Below are 23,583 nucleotides of genomic sequence, written 5' to 3'. Positions count from 1 at the left end.
TCTTAAAACCTATGGATTGCTATGTCTCCGAAAGAGAATCAAGCATGTGTACAGGGGCATAAACGCAGCAGTGATAGGATTGGAGAGGTTCGGTGAGCAAATGAAGACCCTTTGAAGTCATATTGCATGGTACCCATTCCACGGGTTTCAATTACCCAGGTTTTAGGTATTCTTCCTTCAGCTAAAACAGGCATGTGGAACCCAGAGTATGATCAACCATGTGATCGGGAGACGTGTTCAAATATGTCTCAGTTTTCCTCCCCTGGTACTCGGGTGCAACATTCCAGACGCTTTACTAACACTCTCCCCACTTGGAGAGTCAGCGCCTTTAACCTCCTGTTTGGCCCAGTTTGCAATTTCTGCGGAAGATGAACAGGAATAGCGAGAACCAATGAGAGGCTAGCTGGAGGTGTCTGGACGGGCAAATTTAACTCTCATTTCCCAACAGGAAGAGGAAATAACCAAAGGCTCAGCGTGCCGTGCCGGAACCAGATTAGGGCCTGAAGCCATCCTGCGGTGTTGCGGCCAGGTCACAAGAAAGCGAGTTGAAGAAAGGAGCTCAGGGGCACTGTAATTCACAAACCTGCAGAGTTATAAATGACAGCTATCGTCCAAAAATAGACTGAAGTAAGGCTGCCAAGAGGACTTGAAAGTGGGGCAGAATTGCAGGAAACCGATTTAAGGAGGTAGACTGGAATTGCATTGAAAGCATAGGAAAAGAGGCAGAACGTCCACAATGATGCACTTGGCCAAAAAGGGCGTATGCGTTTTTTCCTGAATATATTCAGGAAAAAACGCATACGCCCTTTTTGGCCAACCAAGCAAGCTTGCAAAGGAAATCTGCACTACAATGAAGTCTCACTTCCCCCCGGTCAAAAGGGCCATCTGAAAAAAGTGTAAAATCCAGAAAGGCAGGACAGGCCATGGAGAACTGGGAGCCTTGTTATGCTGATGGGCAGGATGTAAATTGCCAACAGACACTAGGGAGAAGTGTATGGTGTTTCCTGAAACATCTAAAAAACAAAGCAACAGAGCCTAGGGCACTGCCACTTATGGTCCTATAGCTTAGGGAAATTAAAATCAAAAAGACACAGCCACCCTAAAGTTTGGGACGCCTCTGTTTACAAGAACCTCGTTTACAGTACAAGTTCAACATCGCAGAAAGTGAAAAATGGATAAAGAACTTGTGGTACTTACGTACAATGCAGTATCACTCAGCAATGAAATCTATGTCATCAGGCACGTAGCAGCATAATGAGTAGATTCAGGTACGATGATTCTAACTGAAATAAGTCACACAGAAAAAGAAACATCATAAGATATCACTAATACACGGAATGTAAACTTGGCTACACAGGAACTGAATTCCAAAACAGAACAGGTTCTCAAATTTAGAAAACCAACTTATGCTTGCTTAAGGGGAAAGGTGAGTTGGGTTGCTGCAAAAAACCAGAGATTGAAATGAGCACAGATAAAGTTCCTTAAGCCAAATATGGAATAGACAAGAGCCACTCCTTGCTCAACGAAATGGACTCAACACCGCATATTAAACGCCTAAGAATGTACCTGACTAGTAAGTATCTTAAAACCTATGGATTGCTATGTCTCCGAAAGAGAATCAAGCATGTGTACAGGGGCATAAACGCAGCAGTGATAGGATTGGAGAGGTTTGGTGAGCAAATGAAGACCCTTTGAAGTCATATTGCATGGTACCCATTCCACGGGTTTCAATTACCCAGGTTTTAGGTATTCTTCCTTCAGCTAAAACAGGCATGTGGAACCCAGAGTATGATCAACCATGTGATCGGGAGACGTGTTCAAATATGTCTCAGTTTTCCTCCCCTGGTACTCGGGTGCAACATTCCAGACGCTTTACTAACACTCTCCCCACTTGGAGAGTCAGCGCCTTTAAACTCCTGTTTGGCACAGTTTGCAATTTCTGCGGAAGATGAACAGGAATAGCGAGAACCAATGAGAGGCTAGCTGGAGGTGTCTGGACGGGCAAATTTAACTCTCATTTCCCACCAGGAAGAGGAAATAACCAAAGGCTCAGCGTGCCGTACCGGAACCAGATTAGGGCCTGAAGCCATCCTGCGGTGTTGCGGCCAGCTCAAAAGAAAGCGAGTTGAAGAAAGGAGCTCAGGGGCACTGTAATTCACAAACCTGCAGAGTTATAAATGACAGCTATCGTCCAAAAATAGACTGAAGTAAGGCTGCCAAGAGGACTTGAAAGCGGGGCAGAATTGCAGGAAACCGATTTCAGGAGGTAGACTGAAATTGCATTGAAAGCATAGGAAAAGAGGCAGAACGTCCACAATGATGCACTTGGCCAAAAAGGGCGTATGCGTTTTTTCCTGAATATATTCAGGAAAAAACGCATACGCCCTATTAGGCCAACCAAGCAAGCTTGCAAAGGAAATCTGCACTACAATGAAGTCTCACTTCCCCCCGGTCAAAAGGGCCATCTGAAAAAAGTGTAAAATCCAGAAAGGCAGGACAGGCCATGGAGAACTGGGAGCCTTGTTATGCTGATGGGCGGGATGTAAATTGCCAACAGACACTCGGGAGAAGTGTATGGTGTTTCCTGAAACATCTAAAAAACAAAGCAACAGAGCCTAGGGCACTGCCACTTATGGTCCTATAGCTTAGGGAAATTAAAATCAAAAAGACACAGCCACCCCAAAGTTTGGGACGCCTCTGTTTACAAGAACCTCGTTTCCAGTACAAGTTCAACATCGCAGAAAGTGAAAAATGGATAAAGAAGTTGTGGTATTTACTTACAAAGCAATATCACTCAGCAATGAAATCTATGTCATCAGGCCCTTAGCATCACAATGAGTGGATTCAGGTATGATGATTCTAACTGAAATAAGTCACACAGAAAAAGAAACATCATAAGATATCAGTAATACACGGAATGTAAACTTGGCTACACAGGAACTGAATTACAGAACAGAACAGGGTCTCAAATTTAGAAAACCAACTTATGCTTGCTTAAGGGGAAAGGTGAGTTGGGGTGCTGCATAAAACCAGAGATTGAAATGAGCACAGATAAAGTTCCTTAAGCCAAATATGGAATAGACAAGAGCTACTCCTTGCTCAACGAAATGGACTCAACACCGCATATTAAACGCCTAACAATGTACCTGACTAGTAAGTATCTTAAAACCTATGGATTGCTATGTCTCCGAAAGAGAATCAAGCATGTGTACAGGGGCATAAACGCAGCAGTGATAGGATTGGAGAGGTTCGGTGAGCAAATGAAGACCCTTTGAAGTCATATTGCATGGTACCCATTACACGGGTCTTAACTCTCCAGGTTTAAGGTATTCTTCCTTCAGCTAAAACATGCATGTGGAACCCAAGTATGATCAACCATGTGAACGGGAGACGTGTTCAAATATGTCTCAGTTTTCCTCCCCTGGTACTCGGGTGCAACATTCCAGACGCTTTACTAACACTCTCCCCACTTGGAGAGTCAGCGCCTTTAACCTCCTGTTTGGCCCAGTTTTGCAATTTCTGCGGAAGATGAACAGGAATAGCGAGAACCAATGAGAGACTAGCTGGAGGTGTTTGGATGGGCAAATTTAACTCTCATTTCCCACCAGGAAGAGGAAATAACCAAAGGCTCAGCGTGCCGTGCCGGAACCAGATTAGGGCCTGAAGCCATCCTGCGGTGTTGCGGCCAGGTCACAAGAAAGCAAGTTGAAGAAAGGAGCTCAGGGGCACTGTAATTCACAAACCTGCAGAGTTATAAATGACAGCTATCGTCCAAAAATATACTGAAGTAAGGCTGCCAAGAGGACTTGAAAGCGGGGCAGAATTGCAGGAAACCGATTTCAGGAGGTAGACTGGAATTGCATTGAAAGCGTAGGAAAAGAGGCAGAACGTCCACAATGATGCACTTGGCCAAAAGGGCGTATGCGTTTTTTCCTGAATATATTCAGGAAAAAACGCATACGCCCTTTTTGGCCAACCAAGCAAGCTTGCAAAGGAAATCTGCACTACAATGAAGTCTCACTTCCCCCCGGTCAAAAGGGCCATCTGAAAAAAGTGTAAAATCCAGAAAGGCAGGACAGGCCATGGAGAACTGGGAGCCTTGTTATGCTGATGGGCGGGATGTAAATTGCCAACAACCACTCGGGAGAAGTGTATGGTGTTTCCTGAAACATCTAAAAAACAAAGCAACAGAACCTAGGGCACTTCCACTTATGGGCCCATAGCTTAGGGAAATTAAAATCAAAAAGACACAGCCACCCCAAAGTTTGGAACGGCTCTGTTTACAAGAACCTCGTTTACAGTACAAGTTCAACGTCGCAGAAAGTGAAAAATGGAAAGAAGTTGTGGTATTTACTTACAAAGCAATATCACTCAGCAATGAAATCTGTGTCATCAGGCCCTTAGCAGCACAATGAGTGGATTCAGGTATGATGATTCTAACTGAAGTAAGTCACACAGAAAAAGAAACATCATAAGATATCAGTAATACACGGAATGTAAACTTGGCTACACAGGAACTGAATTACAGAACAGAACAGGGTCTCAAATTTAGAAAACCAACTTATGCTTGCTTAAGGGTAAAGGTGAGTTGCGGTGCTGCATAAAACCAGAGATTGAAATGAGCACAGATAAAGTTCCTTAAGTCAAATATGGAATAGACAAGAGCTACTCCTTGCTCAACGAAATGGACTCAACACCGCATATTAAACGCCTAAGAATGTACCTGACTAGTAAGTGTCTTAAAACCTATGGATTGCTATGTCTCCGAAAGAGAATCAAGCATGTGTACAGGGGCATAAACGCAGCAGTGATAGGATTGGAGAGGTTCGGTGAGCAAATGAAGACCCTTTGAAGTCATATTGCATGGTACCCATTCCACGGGTCTCAACTCTCCAGGTTTAAGGTATTCTTCCTTCAGCTAAAACATGCATGTGGAACCCAAGTATGATCAACCATGTGAACGGGAGACGTGTTCAAATATGTCTCAGTTTTCCTCCCCTGGTACTCGGGTGCAACATTCCAGATGCTTTACTAACACTCTCCCCAATTGGAGAGTCAGCACCTTTAACCTCCTGTTTGGCCCAGTTTGCAATTTCTGCGGAAGATGAACAGAAATAGCGAGAACCAATGAGACACTAGCTGGAGGTGTCTGGACGGGCAAATTTAACTCTCATTTCCCACCAGGAAGAGGAAATAACCAAAGGCTCAGCGTGCCGTGCCGGAACCAGATTAGGGCCTGAAGCCATCCTGCGGTGTTGCGGCCAGGTCACAAGAAAGCGAGTTGAAGAAAGGAGCTCAGGGGCACTGTAATTCACAAACCTGCAGAGTTATAAATGACAGCTATCGTCCAAAAATAGACTGAAGTAAGGCTGCCAAGAGGACTTGAAAGCGGGGCAGAATTGCAGGAAACCGATTTCAGGAGGTAGACTGGAATTGCATTGAAAGCATAGGAAAAGAGGCAGAACGTCCACAATGATGCACTTGGCCAAAAAGGGCGTATGCGTTTTTTCCTGAATATATTCAGGAAAAAACGCATACGCCCTTTTTGGCCAACCAAGCAAGCTTGCAAAGGAAATCTGCACTACAATGAAGTCTCACTTCCCCCCGGTCAAAAGGGCCATCTGAAAAAAGTGTAAAATCCAGAAAGGCAGGACAGGCCATGGAGAACTGGGAGCCTTGTTATGCTGATGGGCGGGATGTAAATTGCCAACAACCACTCGGGAGAAGTGTATGGTGTTTCCTGAAACATCTAAAAAACAAAGCAACAGAACCTAGGGCACTTCCACTTATGGGCCTATAGCTTAGGGAAATTAAAATCAAAAAGACACAGCCACCCCAAAGTTTGGAACGGCTCTGTTTACAAGAACCTCGTTTACAGTACAAGTTCAACATCGCAGAAAGTGAAAAATGGAAAGAAGTTGTGGTATTTACTTACAAAGCAATATCACTCAGCAATGAAATCTGTGTCATCAGGCCCTTAGCAGCACAATGAGTGGATTCAGGTATGATGATTCTAACTGAAGTAAGTCACACAGAAAAAGAAACATCATAAGATATCAGTAATACACGGAACCTAAACTTGGCTACACAGGAACTGAATTACAGAACAGAACAGGGTCTCAAATTTAGAAAACCAACTTATGCTTGCTTAAGGGTAAAGGTGAGTTGGGGTGCTGCATAAACCAGAGATTGAAATGAGCACAGATAAAGTTCCTTAAGTCAAATATGGAATAGACAAGAGCTACTCCTTGCTCAACGAAATGGACTCAACACCGCATATTAAACGCCTAAGAATGTACCTGACTAGTAAGTATCTTAAAACCTATGGATTGCTATGTCTCCGAAAGAGAATCAAGCATGTGTACAGGGGCATAAACGCAGCAGTGATAGGATTGGAGAGGTTTGGTGAGCAAATGAAGACCCTTTGAAGTCATATTGCATGGTACCCATTCCACGGGTTTCAACTACCCAGTTTTAAGGTATTCTTCCTTCAGCTAAAACATGCATGTGGAACCTAGAGTATGATCAACCATGTGATCGGGAGACGTGTTCAAATATGTCTCAGTTTTCCTCCCCTGGTACTCGGGTGCAACATTCCAGACGCTTTACTAACACTCTCCCCACTTGGAGAGTCAGCGCCTTTAACCTCCTGTTTGGCCCAGTTTTGCAATTTCTGCGGAAGATGAACAGGAATAGCGAGAACCAATGAGAGACTAGCTGGAGGTGTTTGGACGGGCAAATTTAACTCTCATTTCCCACCAGGAAGAGGAAATAACCAAAGGCTCAGCGTGCCGTGCCGGAACCAGATTAGGGCCTGAAGCCATCCTGCGGTGTTGCGGCCAGGTCACAAGAAAGCAAGTTGAAGAAAGGAGCTCAGGGGCACTGTAATTCACAAACCTGCAGAGTTATAAATGACAGCTATCGTCCAAAAATAGACTGAAGTAAGGCTGCCAAGAGGACTTGAAAGCGGGGCAGAATTGCAGGAAACCGATTTCAGGAGGTAGACTGGAATTGCATTGAAAGCATAGGAAAAGAGGCAGAACGTCCACAATGATGCACTTGGCCAAAAAGGGCATATGCGTTTTTTCCTGAATATATTCAGGAAAAAACGCATACGCCCTTTTTGGCCAACCAAGCAAGCTTGCAAAGGAAATCTGCACTACAATGAAGTCTCACTTCCCCCCGGTCAAAAGGGCCATCTGAAAAAAGTGTAAAATCCAGAAAGGCAGGACAGGCCATGGAGAACTGGGAGCCTTGTTATGCTGATGGGCGGGATGTAAATTGCCAACAACCACTCGGGAGAAGTGTATGGTGTTTCCTGAAACATCTAAAAAACAAAGCAACAGAACCTAGGGCACTTCCACTTATGGGCCTATAGCTTAGGGAAAATAAAATCAAAAAGACACAGCCACCCCAAAGTTTGGAATGGCTCTGTTTACAAGAACCTCGTTTACAGTACAAGTTCAACATCGCAGAAAGTGAAAAATGGAAAGAAGTTGTGGTATTTACTTACAAAGCAATATCACTCAGCAATGAAATCTGTGTCATCAGGCCCTTAGCAGCACAATGAGTGGATTCAGGTATGATGATTCTAACTGAAGTAAGTCACACAGAAAAAGAAACATCATAAGATATCAGTAATACACGGAATGTAAACTTGGCTACACAGGAACTGAATTACAGAACAGAACAGGGTCTCAAATTTAGAAAACCAACTTATGCTTGCTTAAGGGTAAAGGTGAGTTGGGGTGCTGCATAAACCAGAGATTGAAATGAGCACAGATAAAGTTCCTTAAGTCAAATATGGAATAGTCAAGAGCTACTCCTTGCTCAACGAAATGGACTCAACACCGCATATTAAACGCCTAAGAATGTACCTGACTAGTAAGTATCTTAAAACCTATGGATTGCTATGTCTCCGAAAGAGAATCAAGCATGTGTACAGGGGCATAAACGCAGCAGTGATAGGATTGGAGAGGTTCGGTGAGCAAATGAAGACCCTTTGAAGTCATATTGCATGGTACCCATTCCACGGGTCTCAACTCTCCAGGTTTAAGGTATTCTTCCTTCAGCTAAAACATGCATGTGGAACCCAAGTATGATCAACCATGTGAACGGGAGACGTGTTCAAATATGTCTCAGTTTTCCTCCCCTGGTACTCGGGTGCAACATTCCAGACGCTTTACTAACACTCTCCCCACTTGGAGAGTCAGTGCCTTTAACCTCCTGTTTGGCCCAGTTTGCAATTTCTGCGGAAGATGAACAGAAATAGCGAGAACCAATGAGAGACTAGCTGGAGGTGTCTGGACGGGCAAATTTAACTCTCATTTCCCACCAGGAAGAGGAAATAACCAAAGGCTCAGCGTGCCGTGCCGGAACCAGATTAGGGCCTGAAGCCATCCTGCGGTGTTGCGGCCAGGTCAAAAGAAAGCGAGTTGAAGAAAGGAGCTCAGGGGCACTGTAATTCACAAACCTGCAGAGTTATAAATGACAGCTATCGTCCAAAAATAGACTGAAGTAAGGCTGCCAAGAGGACTTGAAAGTGGGGCAGAATTGCAGGAAACCGATTTCAGGAGGTAGACTGGAATTGCATTGAAAGCATAGGAAAAGAGGCAGAACGTCCACAATGATGCACTTGGCCAAAAAGGGCGTATGCGTTTTTTCCTGAATATATTCAGGAAAAAACGCATACGCCCTATTTGGCCAACCAAGCAAGCTTGCAAAGGAAATCTGCACTACAATGAAGTCTCACTTCCCCCCGGTCAAAAGGGCCATCTGAAAAAAGTGTAAAATCCAGAAAGGCAGGACAGGCCATGGAGAACTGGGAGCCTTGTTAGGCTGATGGGCGGGATGTAAATTGCCAACAACCACTCGGGAGAAGTGTATGGTGTTTCCTGAAACATCTAAAAAACAAAGCAACAGAACCTAGGGCACTTCCACTTATGGTCCTATAGCTTAGGGAAATTAAAATCAAAAAGACACAGCCACCCCAAAGTTTGGAACGGCTCTGTTTACAAGAACCTCGTTTACAGTACAAGTTCAACATCGCAGAAAGTGAAAAATGGATAAAGAAGTTGTGGTATTTACTTACAAAGCAATATCACTCAGCAATGAAATCTGTGTCATCAGGCCCTTAGCAGCACAATGAGTGGATTCAGGTATGATGATTCTAACTGAAATAAGTCACACAGAAAAAGAAACATCATAAGATATCAGTAATACACGGAATGTAAACTTGGCTACACAGGAACTGAATTACAGAACAGAACAGGGTCTCAAATTTAGAAAACCAACTTATTCTTGCTTAAGGGTAAAGGTGAGTTGGGGTGCAGCATAAAACCAGAGACTGAAATGAGCACAGATAAAGTTCCTTAAGCCAAATATGGAATAGACAAGAGCTACTCCTTGCTCAACGAAATGGACTCAACACCGCATATTAAACGCCTAAGAATGTACCTGACTAGTAACTATCTTAAAACCTATGGATTGCTATGTCTCCGAAAGAGAATCAAGCATGTGTACAGGGGCATAAACGCAGCAGTGATGGGATTGGAGAGGTTCGGTGAGCAAATGAAGACCCTTTGAAGTCATATTGCATGGTACCCATTCCACGGGTCTCAACTCTCCAGGTTTAAGGTATTCTTCCTTCAGCTAAAACATGCATGTGGAACCCAAGTATGATCAACCATGTGAACGGGAGACGTGTTCAAATATGTCTCAGTTTTCCTCCCCTGGTACTCGGGTGCAACATTCCAGACGCTTTACTAACACTCTCCCCACTTGGAGAGTCCGTGCCTTTAACCTCCTGTTTGGCCCAGTTTGCAATTTCTGCGGAAGATGAACAGAAATAGCGAGAACCAATGAGAGACTAGCTGGAGGTGTCTGGACGGGAAAATTTAACTCTCATTTCCCACCAGGAAGAGGAAATAACCAAAGGCTCAGCGTGCCGTGCCAGAACCAGATTAGGGCCTGAAGCCATCCTGCGGTGTTGCGGCCAGGTCACAGGAAAGCGAGTTGAAGAAAGGAGCTCAGGGGCACTGTAATTCACAAACCTGCAGAGTTATAAATGACAGCTATCGTCCAAAAATAGACTGAAGTAAGGCTGCCAAGAGGACTTGAAAGCGGGGCAGAATTGCAGGAAACCGATTTCAGGAGTTAGACTGGAATTGCATTGAAAGCATAGGAAAAGAGGCAGAACGTCCACAATGATGCACTTGGCCAAAAAGGGCGTATGCGTTTTTTCCTGAATATATTCAGGAAAAAACGCATACGCCCTTTTTGGCCAACCAAGCAAGCTTGCAAAGGAAATCTGCACTACAATGAAGTCTCACTTCCCCCCGGTCAAAAGGGCCATCTGAAAAAAGTGTAAAATCCAGAAAGGCAGGACAGGCCATGGAGAACTGGGAGCCTTGTTATGCTGATGGGCGGGATGTAAATTGCCAACAACCACTCGGGAGAAGTGTATGGTGTTTCCTGAAACATCTAAAAAACAAAGCAACAGAACCTAGGGCACTTCCACTTATGGTCCTATAGCTTAGGGAAATTAAAATCAAAAAGACACAGCCACCCCAAAGTTTGGAACGGCTCTGTTTACAAGAACCTCGTTTACAGTACAAGTTCAACATCGCAGAAAGTGAAAAATGGATAAAGAAGTTGTGGTATTTACTTACAAAGCAATATCACTCAGCAATGAAATCTGTGTCATCAGGCCCTTAGCAGCACAATGAGTGGATTCAGGTATGATGATTCTAACTGAAATAAGTCACACAGAAAAAGAAACATCATAAGATATCAGTAATACACGGAATGTAAACTTGGCTACACAGGAACTGAATTACAGAACAGAACAGGGTCTCAAATTTAGAAAACCAACTTATTCTTGCTTAAGGGTAAAGGTGAGTTGGGGTGCAGCATAAAACCAGAGACTGAAATGAGCACAGATAAAGTTCCTTAAGCCAAATATGGAATAGACAAGAGCTACTCCTTGCTCAACGAAATGGACTCAACACCGCATATTAAACGCCTAAGAATGTACCTGACTAGTAAGTATCTTAAAACCTATGGATTGCTATGTCTCCGAAAGAGAATCAAGCATGTGTACAGGGGCATAAACGCAGCAGTGATAGGATTGGAGAGGTTCGGTGAGCAAATGAAGACCCTTTGAAGTCATATTGCATGGTACCCATTCCACGGGTTTCAACTACCCAGGTTTAAGGTATTCTTCCTTCAGCTAAAACATGCATGTGGAACCTAGAGTATGATCAACCATGTGATCGGGAGACGTGTTCAAATATGTCTCAGTTTTCCTCCCCTGGTACTCGGGTGCAACATTCCAGACGCTTTACTAACACTCTCCCCACTTGGAGAGTCAGTCCCTTTAACCTCCTGTTTGGCCCAGTTTGCAATTTCTGCGGAAGATGAACAGGAATAGCGAAAACCAATGAGAGGCTAGCTGGAGGTGTCTGGACGGGCAAATTTAACTCTCATTTCCCACCAGGAAGAGGAAATAACCAAAGGCTCAGCGTGCCGTGCCGGAACCAGATTAGGGCCTGAAGCCATCCTGCGGTGTTGCGGCCAGGTCACAAGAAAGAAAGTTGAAGAAAGGAGCTCAGGGGCACTGTAATTCACAAACCTGCAGAGTTATAAATGACAGCTATCGTCCAAAAATAGACTGAAGTAAGGCTGCCAAGAGGACTTGAAAGCGGGGCAGAATTGCAGGAAACCGATTTCAGGAGGTAGACTGGAATTGCATTGAAAGCATAGGAAAAGAGGCAGAACGTCCACAATGATGCACTTGGCCAAAAAGGGCGTATGCGTTTTTTCCTGAATATATTCAGGAAAAAACGCATACGCCCTTTTTGGCCAACCAAGCAAGCTTGCAAAGGAAATCTGCACTACAATGAAGTCTCACTTCCCCCCGGTCAAAAGGGCCATCTGAAAAAAGTGTAAAATCCAGAAAGGCAGGACAGGCCATGGAGAACTGGGAGCCCTGTTATGCTGATGGGAGGGATGTAAATTGCCAACAGACACTCGGGAGAAGTGTATGGTGTTTCCTGAAACATCTAAAAAACAAAGCAACAGAACCTAGGGCACTTCCACTTATGGTCCTATAGCTTAGGGAAATTAAAATCAAAAAGACACAGCCACCCCAAAGTTTGGGACGCCTCTGTTTACAAGAACCTCGTTTACAGTACAAGTTCAACATCGCAGAAAGTGAAAAATGGATAAAGAAGTTGTGGTATTTACTTACAAAGCAATATCACTCAGCAATGAAATCTGTGTCATCAGGCCCTTAGCAGCACAATGAGTGGATTCAGGTATGATGATTCTAACTGAAGTAAGTCACACAGAAAAAGAAACATCATAAGATATCAGTAATACACGGAATGTAAACTTGGCTACACAGGGACTGAATTACAGAACAGAACAGGATCTCAAATTTAGAAAACCAACTATGCTTGCTTAAGGGTAAAGGTGAGTTGGGGTGCTGCATAAAACCAGAGATTGAAATGAGCACAGATAAAGTTCCTTAAGTCAAATATGGAATAGACAAGAGCTACTCCTTGCTCAACGAAATGGACTCAACACCGCATATTAAACGCCTAAGAATGTGCCTGACTAGTAAGTATCTTAAAACCTATGGATTGCTATGTCTCCGAAAGAGAATCAAGCATGTGTACAGGGGCATAAACGCAGCAGTGATAGGATTGGAGAGGTTCGGTGAGCAAATGAAGACCCTTTGAAGTCATATTGCATGGTACCCATTACACGGGTCTTAACTCTCCAGGTTTAAGGTATTCTTCCTTCAGCTAAAACATGCATGTGGAACCCAAGTATGATCAACCATGTGAACGGGAGACGTGTTCAAATATGTCTCAGTTTTCCTCCCCTGGTACTCGGGTGCAACATTCCAGACGCTTTACTAACACTCTCCCCACTTGGAGAGTCAGCGCCTTTAACCTCCTGTTTGGCCCAGTATGCAATTTCTGCGGAAGATGAACAGGAATAGCGAGAATCAATGAGAGACTAGCTGGAGGTGTCTGGACGGGCAAATTTAACTCTCATTTCCCACCAGGAAGAGGAAATAACCAAAGGCTCAGCGTGCCGTGCCGGAACCAGATTAGGGCCTGAAGCCATCCTGCGGTGTTGCGGCCAGGTCACAAGAAAGAAAGTTGAAGAAAGGAGCTCAGGGGCACTGTAATTCTCAAACCTGCAGAGTTATAAATGACAGCTATCGTCCAAAAATAGACTGAAGTAAGGCTGCCAAGAGGACTTGAAAGCGGGGCAGAATTGCAGGAAACCGATTTCAGGAGGTAGACTGGAATTGCATTGAAAGCATAGGAAAAGAGGCAGAACGTCCACAATGATGCACATGGCCAAAAAGGGCGTATGCGTTTTTTCCTGAATATATTCAGGAAAAAACGCATACGCCCTTTTTGGCCAACCAAGCAAGCTTGCAAAGGAAATCTGCACTACAATGAAGTCTCACTTCCCCCCGGTCAAAAGGGCCATCTGAAAAAAGTGTAATATCCAGAAAGGCAGGACAGGCCATGGAGAACTGGGAGCCCTGTTATGCTGATGGGAGGGATGTAAATTGCCAACAGACACTCGGGAGAAGTGTATGGTGTTTCCTGAAACATCAAAAAAACAAAGCAACAGAACCTAGGGCACTTCCACTTATGGTCCTATAGCTTAGGGAAATTAAAATCAAAAAGACACAGCCCCCCCAAAGTTTGGAACAGCTCTGTTTACAAGAACCTCGTTTACAATACAAGTTCAACATCGCAGAAAGTGAAAAATGGATAAAGAAGTTGTGGTATTCACTTACAAAGCAATATCACTCAGCAATGAAATCTATGTCATCAGGCCCTTAGCAGCACAGTGAGTGGATTCAGGTATGATGATTCTAACTGAAATAAGTCAAACAGAAAAAGAAACATCATAAGATATCAGTAACACACGGAATGTAAACTTGGCTACACAGGAACTGAATTACAGAACAGAACAGGGTCTCAAATTTAGAAAACCAACTTATGCTTGCTTAAGGGTAAAGGTGAGTTGGGGTGCTGCATAAACCAGAGATTGAAATGAGCACAGATAAAGTTCCTTAAGTCAAATATGGAATAGACAAGAGCTACTCCTTGCTCAACGAAATGGACTCAACACCGCATATTAAACGCCTAAGAAGGTACCTGACTAGTAAGTATCTTAAAACCTATGGATTGCTATGTCTCCGAAAGAGAATCAAGCATGTGTACAGGGGCATAAACGCAGCAGTGATAGGATTGGAGAGGTTCGGTGAGCAAATGAAGACCCTTTGAAGTCATATTGCATGGTACCCATTCCACGGGTCTCAACTCTCCAGGTTTAAGGTATTTTTCCTTCAGCTAAAACATGCATGTGGATCCCAAGTATGATCAACCATGTGAACGGGAGATGTGTTCAAATATGTCTCAGTTTTCCTCCCCTGGTACTCGGGTGCAACATTCCAGACGCTTTACTAACACTCTCCCCACTTGGAGAGTCAGCGCCTTTAACCTCCTGTTTGGCCCAGTTTGCAATTTCTGCGGAAGATGAACAGGAATAGCGAGAACCAATGAGAGACTAGCTGGAGGTGTCTGGACGGGCAAATTTAACTCTCATTTCCCACCAGGAAGAGGAAATAACCAAAGGCTCAGCGTGCCGTGCCGGAACCAGACTAGGGCCTGAAGCCATCCTGCGGTGTTGCAGCCAGGTCACAAGAAAGCGAGTTGAAGAAAGGAGCTCAGGGGCACTGTAATTCTCAAACCTGCAGAGTTATAAATGACAGCTATCGTCCAAAAATAGACTGAAGTAAGGCTGCCAAGAGGACTTGAAAGCGGGGCAGAATTGCAGGAAACCGATTTCAGGAGGTAGACTGGAATTGCATTGAAAGCATAGGAAAAGAGGCAGAACGTCCACAATGATGCACTTGGCCAAAAAGGGCGTATGCGTTTTTTCCTGAATATATTCAGGAAAAAACGCATACGCCCTTTTTGGCCAACCAAGCAAGCTTGCAAAGGAAATCTGCACTACAATGAAGTCTCACTTCCCACCGGTCAAAAGGGCCATCTGAAAAAAGTGTAAAATCCAGAAAGGCAGGACAGGCCATGGAGAACTGGGAGCCTTGTTATGCTGATGGGCGGGATGTAAATTGCCAACAACCACTCGGGAGAAGTGTATGGTGTTTCCTGAAACATCTAAAAAACAAAGCAACAGAACCTAGGGCACTTCCACTTATGGTCCTATAGCTTAGGGAAATTAAAATCAAAAAGACACAGCCACCCCAAAGTTTGGAACGGCTCTGTTTACAAGAACCTCGTTTACAGTACAAGTTCAACATCGCAGAAAGTGAAAAATGGATAAAGAAGTTGTGGTATTTACTTACAAAGCAATATCACTCAGCAATGAAATCTGTGTCATCAGGCCCTTAGCAGCACAATGAGTGGATTCAGGTATGATGATTCTAACTGAAGTAAGTCACACAGAAAAAGAAACATCATAAGATATCAGTAATACACGGAATGTAAACTTGGCTACACAGGAACTGAATTACAGAACAGAACAGGGTCTCAAATTTAGAAAACCAACTATGCTTGCTTAAGGGTAAAGGTGAGTTGGGGTGCTGCATAAAACCAGAGATTGAAATGAGCACAGATAAAGTTCCTTAAGTCAAATATGGAATAGACAAGAGCTACTCCTTGCTCAACGAAATGGACTCAACACCGCATATTAAACGCCTAAGAATGTGCCTGACTAGTAAGTATCTTAAAACCTATGGATTGCTATGTCTCCGAAAGAGAATCAAGCATGTGTACAGGGGCATAAACGCAGCAGTGATAGGATTGGAGAGGTTCGGTGAGCAAATGAAGACCCTTTGAAGTCATATTGCATGGTACCCATTACACGGGTCTTAACTCTCCAGGTTTAAGGTATTCTTCCTTCAGCTAAAACATGCATGTGGAACCCAAGTATGATCAACCATGTGAACGGGAGACGTGTTCAAATATGTCTCAGTTTTCCTCCCCTGGTACTCGGGTGCAACATTCCAGACGCTTTACTAACACTCTCCCCACTTGGAGAGTCAGCGCCTTTAACCTCCTGTTTGGCCCAGTATGCAATTTCTGCGGAAGATGAACAGGAATAGCGAGAATCAATGAGAGACTAGCTGGAGGTGTCTGGACGGGCAAATTTAACTCTCATTTCCCACCAGGAAGAGGAAATAACCAAAGGCTCAGCGTGCCGTGCCGGAACCAGATTAGGGCCTGAAGCCATCCTGCGGTGTTGCGGCCAGGTCACAAGAAAGAAAGTTGAAGAAAGGAGCTCAGGGGCACTGTAATTCTCAAACCAGCAGAGTTATAAATGACAGCTATCGTCCAAAAATAGACTGAAGTAAGGCTGCCAAGAGGACTTGAAAGCGGGGCAGAATTGCAGGAAACCGATTTCAGGAGGTAGACTGGAATTGCATTGAAAGCATAGGAAAAGAGGCAGAACGTCCACAATGATGCACATGGCCAAAAAGGGCGTATGCGTTTTTTCCTGAATATATTCAGGAAAAAACGCATACGCCCTTTTTGGCCAACCAAGCAAGCTTGCAAAGGAAATCTGCACTACAATGAAGTCTCACTTCCCACCGGTCAAAAGGGCCATCTGAAAAAAGTGTAAAATCCAGAAAGGCAGGACAGGCCATGGAGAACTGGGAGCCTTGTTATGCTGATGGGCGGGATGTAAATTGCCAACAACCACTCGGGAGAAGTGTATGGTGTTTCCTGAAACATCTAAAAAACAAAGCAACAGAGCCTAGGGCACTGCCACTTATGGTCTTATAGCTTAGGGAAATTAAAATCAAAAAGACACAGCCACCCCAAAGTTTGGGACGCCTCTGTTTACAAGAACCTCGTTTACAGTACAAGTTCAACATCGCAGAAAGTGAAAAATGGATAAAGAAGTTGTGGTATTTACTTACAAAGCAATATCACTCAGCAATGAAATCTATGTCATCAGGCCCTTAGCATCACAATGAGTGGATTCAGGTATGATGATTCTAACTGAAATAAGTCACACAGAAAAAGAAACATCATAAGATATCAGTAATACACGGAATGTAAACTTGGCTACACAGGAACTGAATTACAGAACAGAACAGGGTCTCAAATTTAGAAAACCAACTTATGCTTGCTTAAGGGTAAAGGTGAGTTGGGGTGCTGCATAAAACCAGAGATTGAAATGAGCACAGATAAAGTTCCTTAAGTCAAATATGGAATAGACAAGAGCTACTCCTTGCTCAACGAAATGGACTCAACACCGCATATTAAACGCCTAAGAATGTACCTGACTAGTAAGTATCGTAAAACCTATGGATTGCTATGTCTCCAAAAGAGAATCAAGCATGTGTACAGGGGCATAAACGCAGCAGTAATAGGATTGGAGAGGTTCGGTGAGCAAATGAAGACCCTTTGAAGTCATATTGCATGGTACCCATTCCACGGGTCTCAACTCTCCAGGTTTAAGGTATTCTTCCTTCAGCTAAAACATGCATGTGGAACCCAAGTATGATCAACCATGTGAACGGGAGACATGTTCAAATATGTCTCAGTTTTCCTCCCCTGGTACTCGGGTGCAACATTCCAGACGCTTTACTAACACTCTCCCCACTTGGAGAGTCAGCGCCTTTAACCTCCTGTTTGGCCCAGTTTGCAATTTCAGCGGAAGATGAACAGGAATAGCGAGAACCAATGAGAGGCTAGCTGGAGGTGTCTGGACGGGCAAATTTAACTCTCATTTCCCACCAGGAAGAGGAAATAACCAAAGGCTCAGCGTGCCATGCCGGAACCACATTAGGGCCTGAAGCCATCCTGCGGTGTTGCAGCCAGGTCACAAGAAAGCGAGTTGAAGAAAGGAGCTCAGGGGCACTGTAATTCACAAACCTGCAGAGTTATAAATGACAGCTATCGTCCAAAAATAGACTGAAGTAAGGCTGCCAAGAGGACTTGAAAGCGGGGCAGAATTGCAGGAAACCGATTTCAGGAGGTAGACTGGAATTGCATTGAAAGCATAGGAAAAGAGGCAGAACGTCCACAATGATGCACTTGGCCAAAAAGGGCATATGCGTTTTTTCCTGAATATATTCAGGAAAAAACGCATACGCGCTTTTTGGCCAACCAAGCAAGCTTGCAAAGGAAATCTGCACTACAATGAAGTCTCACTTCCCCCCGGTCAAAAGGGCCATCTGAAAAAAGTGTAAAATCCAGAAAGGCAGGACAGGCCATGGAGAACTGGGAGCCTTGTTATGCTGATGGGCGGGATGTAAATTGCCAACAGACACTCGGGAGAAGTGTATGGTGTTTCCTGAAACATCTAAAAAACAAAGCAACAGAACCTAGGGCACTTCCACTTATGGTCCTAAAGCTTAGAGAAATTAAAATCAAAAAGACACAGCCACCCCAAAGTTTGGAACGGCTCTGTTTACAAGAACCTCGTTTACAGTACAAGTTCAACATCGCAGAAAGTGAAAAATGGATAAAGAAGTTGTGGTATTTACTTACAAAGCAATATCACTCAGCAATGAAATCTGTGTCATCAGGCCCTTAGCAGCACAATGAGTGGATTCAGGTATGATGATTCTAACTGAAGTAAGTCACACAGAAAAAGAAACATCATAAGATATCTGTAATACACGGAATGGAAACTTGGCTACACAGGAACTGAATTACAGAACAGAACAGGGTCTCAAATTAGGAAACCAACTTATGCTTGCTTAAGGGTAAAGGTGAGTTGCGGTGCTGCATAAAACCAGAGATTGAAATGAGCACAGATAAAGTTCCTTAAGTCAAATATGGAATAGACAAGAGCTACTCCTTGCTCAACGAAATGGACTCAACACCGCATATTAAACGCCTAAGAATGTACCTGACTAGTAAGTATCGTAAAACCTATGGATTGCTATGTCTCCAAAAGAGAATCAAGCATGTGTACAGGGGCATAAACGCAGCAGTGATAGGATTGGAGAGGTTCGGTGAGCAAATGAAGACCCTTTGAAGTCATATTGCATGGTACCCATTACACGGGTCTCAACTCTCCAGGTTTAAGGTATTCTTCCTTCAGCTAAAACATGCATGTGGAACCCAAGTATGATCAACCATGTGAACGGGAGACGTGTTCAAATATGTCTCAGTTTTCCTCCCCTGGTACTCGGGTGCAACATTCCAGACGCTTTACTAACACTCTCCCCACTTGGAGAGTCAGCGTCTTTAACCTCCTGTTTGGCCCAGTTTGCAATTTCTGCGGAAGATGAACAGGAATAGCGAGAACCAATGAGAGGCTAGCTGCAGGTGTCTGGTCGGGCAAATTTAACTCTCATTTCCCACCAGGAAGAGGAATTAACCAAAGGCTCAGCATGCTGGGCCGGAAACAGTTTAGGGCCTGAAGCCATCCTGCGGTGTTGCGGCCAGGTCACAAGAAAGCGAGTTGAAGAAAGGAGCTCAGGGGCACTGTAATTCACAAACCTGCAGAGTTATAAATGACAGCTATCGTCCAAAAATAGACTGAAGTAAGGCTGCCAAGAGGACTTGAAAGCGGGGCAGAATTGCAGGAAACCGATTTCAGGAGGTAGACTGGAATTGCATTGAAAGCATAGGAAAAGAGGCAGAACGTCCACAATGATGCACTTGGCCAAAAAGGGCGTATGCGTTTTTTCCTGAATATATTCAGGAAAAAACCCATACGCCCTTTTTGGCCAACCAAGCAAGCTTGCAAAGGAAATCTGCACTACAATGAAGTCTCACTTCCCCCCGGTCAAAAGGGCCATCTGAAAAAAGTGTAAAATCCAGAAAGGCAGGACAGGCCATGGAGAACTGGGAGCCTTGTTATGCTGATGGGCGGGATGTAAATTGCCAACAACCACTCGGGAGAAGTGTATGGTGTTTCCTGAAACATCTAAAAAACAAAGCAACAGAACCTAGTGCACTGCCACTTATGGTCCTATAGCTTAGGGAAATTAAAATCAAAAAGACACAGCCACCCCAAAGTTTGGAACGGCTCTGTTTACAAGAACCTCGTTTACAGTACAAGTTCAACATCGCAGAAAGTGAAAAATGGATAAAGAAGTTGTGGTATTTAGTTACAAAGCAATATCACTCAGCAATGAAATCTGTGTCATCAGGCCCTTAGCAGCACAATGAGTGGATTCAGGTATGATGATTCTAACTGAAGTAAGTCACACAGAAAAAGAAACATCATAAGATATCAGTAATACACGGAATGTAAACTTGGCTACACAGGAACAGAATTACAGAACAGAACAGGGTCTCAAATTTAGAAAACCAACTTATGCTTGCTTAAGGGGAAAGGTGAATTGGGGTGCTGCATAAAACCAGAGATTGAAATGAGCACAGATAAAGTTCCTTAAGTCAAATATGGAATAGACAAGAGCTACTCCTTGCTCAACGAAATGGACTCAACACCGCATATTAAACGCCTAAGAATGTACCTGACTAGTAAGTATCTTAAAACCTATGGATTGCTATGTCTCCGAAAGAGAATCAAGCATGTGTACAGGGGCATAAACGCAGCAGTGATAGGATTGGAGAGGTTCGGTGAGCAAATGAAGACCCTTTGAAGTCATATTGCATGGTACCCATTCCACGGGTCTCAACTCTCCAGGTTTAAGGTATTCTTCCTTCAGCTAAAACATGCATGTGGAACCCAAGTATGATCAACCATGTGAACGGGAGACGTGTTCAAATATGTCTCAGTTTTCCTCCCCTGGTAGTCGGGTGCAACATTCCAGACGCTTTACTAACACTCTCCCCACTTGGAGAGTCAGCGCCTTTAACCTCCTGTTTGGCCCAGTTTGCAATTTCTGCGGAAGATGAACATGAATAGCGAGAACCAATGGGAGGCTAGCTGGAGGTGTCTGGACGGGCAAATTTAACTCTCATTTCCCACCAGGAAGAGGAAATAACCAAAGGCTCAGCGTGCCGTGCCGGAAACAGATTAGGGCCTGAAGCCATCCTGCGGTGTTGCGGCCAGGTCAAAAGAAAGCAAGTTGAAGAAAGGAGCTCTGGGGCACTGTAATTCACAAACCTGCAGAGTTATAAATGACAGCTATCGTCCAAAAATAGACTGAAGTAAGGCTGCCAAGAGGACTTGAAAGCGGCGCAGAATTGCAGGAAACCGATTTCAGGAGGTAGACTGGAATTGCATTGAAAGCATAGGAAAAGAGGCAGAACGTCCACAATGATGCACTTGGCCAAAAAGGGCGTATGCGTTTTTTCCTGAATATATTCAGGAAAAAACGCATACGCCCTTTTTGGCCAACCAAGCAAGCTTGCAAAGGAAATCTGCACTACAATGAAGTCTCACTTCCCCCCGGTCAAAAGGGCCATCTGAAAAAAGTGTAAAATCCAGAAAGGCAGGACAGGCCATGGAGAACTGGGAGCCTTGTTATGCTGATGGGCGGGATGTAAATTGCCAACAACCACTCGGGAGAAGTGTATGGTGTTTCCTGAAACATCTAAAAAACAAAGCAACAGAACCTAGTGCACTGCCACTTATGGTCCTATAGCTTAGGGAAATTAAAATCAAAAAGACACAGCCACCCCAAAGTTTGGAACGGCTCTGTTTACAAGAACCTCGTTTACAGTACAAGTTCAACATCGCAGAAAGTGAAAAATGGATAAAGAAGTTGTGGTATTTAGTTACAAAGCAATATCACTCAGCAATGAAATCTGTGTCATCAGGCCCTTAGCAGCACAATGAGTGGATTCAGGTATGATGATTCTAACTGAAGTAAGTCACACAGAAAAAGAAACATCATAAGATATCAGTAATACACGGAATGTAAACTTGGCTACACAGGAACAGAATTACAGAACAGAACAGGGTCTCAAATTTAGAAAACCAACTTATGCTTGCTTAAGGGGAAAGGTGAATTGGGGTGCTGCATAAAACCAGAGATTGAAATGAGCACAGATAAAGTTCCTTAAGTCAAATATGGAATAGACAAGAGCTACTCCTTGCTCAACGAAATGGACTCAACACCGCATATTAAACGCCTAAGAATGTACCTGACTAGTAAGTATCTTAAAACCTATGGATTGCTATGTCTCCGAAAGAGAATCAAGCATGTGTACAGGGGCATAAACGCAGCAGTGATAGGATTGGAGAGGTTCGGTGAGCAAATGAAGACCCTTTGAAGTCATATTGCATGGTACCCATTCCACGGGTCTCAACTCTCCAGGTTTAAGGTATTCTTCCTTCAGCTAAAACATGCATGTGGAACCCAAGTATGATCAACCATGTGAACGGGAGACGTGTTCAAATATGTCTCAGTTTTCCTCCCCTGGTAGTCGGGTGCAACATTCCAGACGCTTTACTAACACTCTCCCCACTTGGAGAGTCAGCGCCTTTAACCTCCTGTTTGGCCCAGTTTGCAATTTCTGCGGAAGATGAACATGAATAGCGAGAACCAATGGGAGGCTAGCTGGAGGTGTCTGGACGGGCAAATTTAACTCTCATTTCCCACCAGGAAGAGGAAATAACCAAAGGCTCAGCGTGCCGTGCCGGAAACAGATTAGGGCCTGAAGCCATCCTGCGGTGTTGCGGCCAGGTCAAAAGAAAGCAAGTTGAAGAAAGGAGCTCTGGGGCACTGTAATTCACAAACCTGCAGAGTTATAAATGACAGCTATCGTCCAAAAATAGACTGAAGTAAGGCTGCCAAGAGGACTTGAAAGCGGCGCAGAATTGCAGGAAACCGATTTCAGGAGGTAGACTGGAATTGCATTGAAAGCATAGGAAAAGAGGCAGAACGTCCACAATGATGCACTTGGCCAAAAAGGGCGTATGCGTTTTTTCCTGAATATATTCAGGAAAAAACGCATACGCCCTTTTTGGCCAACCAAGCAAGCTTGCAAAGGAAATCTGCACTACAATGAAGTCTCACTTCCCCCCGGTCAAAAGGGCCATCTGAAAAAAGTGTAAAATCCAGAAAGGCAGGACAGGCCATGGAGAACTGGGAGCCTTGTTATGCTGATGGGCGGGATGTAAATTGCCAACAGACACTTGGGAGAAGTGTATGGTGTTTCCTGAAACATGTAAAAAACAAAGCAACAGAGCCTAGGGCACTTCCACTTATGGTCCTATAGCTTAGGGAAATTAAAATCAAAAAGACACAGCCACCCCAAAGTTTGGGACGCCTCCGTTTACAAGAACCTCGATTACCGTACAAGTTCAATATCACAGAAAGTGAAAAATGGATAAAGAACTTGTGGTACTTACGTACAATGCAGTATCACTCAGCAATGAAATCTATGTCATCAGTCCCGTAGCAGCATAATGAGTGGATTCAGGTACGATGATTCTAACTGAAATAAGTCACACAGAAAAAGAAACATCATAAGATATCAGTAATACACGGAATGTAAACTTGGCTACACAGGAACTGAATTACAGAACAGAACAGGGTCTCAAATTTAGAAAACCAACTTATGCTTGCTTAAGGGTAAAGGTGAGTTGGGGTGCTGCATAAAACCAGAGATTGAAATGAGCACAGATAAAGTTCCTTAA

This window comes from Stenella coeruleoalba (assembly GCF_951394435.1).
Source record: "Stenella coeruleoalba genome assembly, contig: scaffold_81, whole genome shotgun sequence".
Taxonomy (NCBI): Eukaryota; Metazoa; Chordata; class Mammalia; order Artiodactyla; family Delphinidae; genus Stenella; species Stenella coeruleoalba.
The sequence above is the reverse complement of the archived record's forward strand: the minus strand, read 5'-3'. Positions refer to the sequence as shown.